The sequence below is a fragment of the Pygoscelis adeliae genome, unplaced genomic scaffold (assembly GCF_000699105.1).
Source record: "Pygoscelis adeliae isolate BGI_AS28 unplaced genomic scaffold, ASM69910v1 Scaffold218, whole genome shotgun sequence".
NCBI lineage: Eukaryota > Metazoa > Chordata > Aves > Sphenisciformes > Spheniscidae > Pygoscelis > Pygoscelis adeliae.
In genome coordinates, this window is record NW_008825433.1 from 4,035,801 (window position 1) to 4,037,978 (window position 2,178).

The window sequence follows — 2,178 nt, forward strand, 5'->3', positions numbered from 1 at the left end:
CAGCTGCTCCCTTAACTCTTGCCTCCCAGACAGGCCAAGGTCAGGGATCAGCAGCTGAGAGGATTCAGCTTCGTGCTGGTGGGGTTATTGTCCTCCTGTGCCCTCGTGCCTCTGCCCTGCTGTCCTGGAGATGGGCAGGGGGGTCTGACTCTGAGCATCCTTAGATGACCAGGGGCCAGTGGTGACCACTGAATGGGTTTCTGCTGGCTTTGGAGTCAATTCAAGGGGAAAAAGAATGTCTGTGTGGGAGCTAAAATGGAGAAGGCACTGAGCAAAGCAAGCTTAGGAGCTCTTGCCACTTGCTGAATGTGTGGCAGCAGCTGCGGATGCTGCCCGGAGGAGCCTGGCCTGGATGTGTAAGGAGGGACGGGCAAGAGCCCTGCCAGGCGATGTCTGGGTACTGCTGGCAGCCTCCTCTGGCCCAGGGCAGGGGGAGGCAGGCGCATGCTCCTCCGTCCCCTCGGCTGTTAGGACAGTCCAGCTCTTCCAGGCTCACGGCTGCGCCTTCCCGTCTCTAGGTCTTCCTCAGGAAGGACGTGGATGCGGAGGATGAGCAGCAGGAGGCCGGGAGTCCCCGGGCCAGTGGTTTCTGCTCTCCGGTGGACAGAGGTTCCCCCTTCTATGCGGTACATCCCCCTGCCCTCGCTGTTTAGAGGGTCTGACCCAGGGGCGCAGGTCGGGGCTGAGCAAGCGAGGGCGGCCACTGGTGGTCTGCCTGGGCACGGGTGTGGATGGAGCCTCGCTGCTTTAAATGAGTGAGGGGACAAGCTGGGCATGATGGGGCGAGGGGATAGCCCCCAAGCCGGTGCCCAGAGGTTTTATCGCTTCCAAGGGAGCCGGATTACAGGCTCCCCCAGCCCTGGCCGTGTCAAGAGACTGAAGATCCTGGAGTCGCAGGAGGGCCTGAGAATCTGTGTTGTTATTTTAAAAAAAAAAAAAAAAAGACAGAGGATTTCTCTAGTTCTTGTGGTTAGGCAGAAAGGCTTTGAAAGTGACTCCCATGCCGTCAGCGGGGCAGCGCATGCCAGAGTGCTTAGAGAGCCTGAATCAGTTGCCCAAACCCCACTGCCCCACAGGCTCCTAGGAGATTGCACCCTGGCGGGCTTGGGGGCAGCTGGGACCCCACGGGGCAGCTCGCACCCGGCCCCCTCGGGGAGGGAGGGCTGCTCCAGGCTGGCCCCGGGAGCAATTTCTGCCTGGTGAGAGGAGGCAGCGAGCCCTGCGCCTTCAGGTTTCTCCTGAAGATGCCCAGGCTCCTGTTTGCTGCTGGTTAGGGTGCGGTCAGGTCCCCGTCCCTGGGCAGCGGGGTGGGAAGCAAGTGCCCAGGCGGCTGTGCCGTCCCCTGGGCTGCATGCAGCTGGGCCTGGGGCTGAGCTTGGAGGGGGGCCAGCGCTTTAGTTGGCTGACCTTCGTCATCACCCCCGGCGGAGCTGGAGCCCTGAAAGAGCATTTCGTCAGCACCGGCCGCCCGCGAAGCCGAGCCCCGGGGGAGATGCTGTGCTTCCTGCCCTCTGCCACCACTCACTTGGGGTGGGGGTCTCCAGGTGCCCCTGAAGGAGTGGCGGGCTGAGCTCATCAGGGACCTGCCCCATGGCCTCCCCATTCCATCCCCTGGCAGTGTCCCCTGGGGTGACACCAAATGGATGCCGCAGACAAGAATGCTCCTCGCAGGGATGCACAGCCTCAGGCTGGAGGGGCAGCAAGTGCCGCATCCGCCTCCAAAGTGGGCACAGTGCTGGGTGCCAGCCTGCCAGCTGGCAGTGACCCAGGGCTGAGGGACAGCCTGGCAACCCCCTGCCAGGGCTGTGAAAGCCACCGGCGCAGCCTTGGTAGAGGGGAGCTGTGCCTCGGGGTGCTGGGAGAGAACCCCAAATATGTCAGTGAATCAGTGGGATCGGGGATGAGGCAGGCTAACATACTTTTATTGGGCTTCCGAAAAGCTCCTGGGAGGTGATGGGGAGGGCTCCCTGGGGCAGCGTGCGGACTCCCCCCACCTCTGCCCACCCCAGCTGGCAGGACTGCCGGTGTCATCGCCCCGGAAAGAGAGCCCCAAGGGCAAGGAGCCCACAGTGGCACTGAGATGTGGTGGGCAAAGCAGCGTGGGAGCGTCCCCCCTCCTCGACCTGAGCCCTCTGGTAGCCCAGTTCAACAGGGAGATGCTGCAGGTGAGGCCAGCCG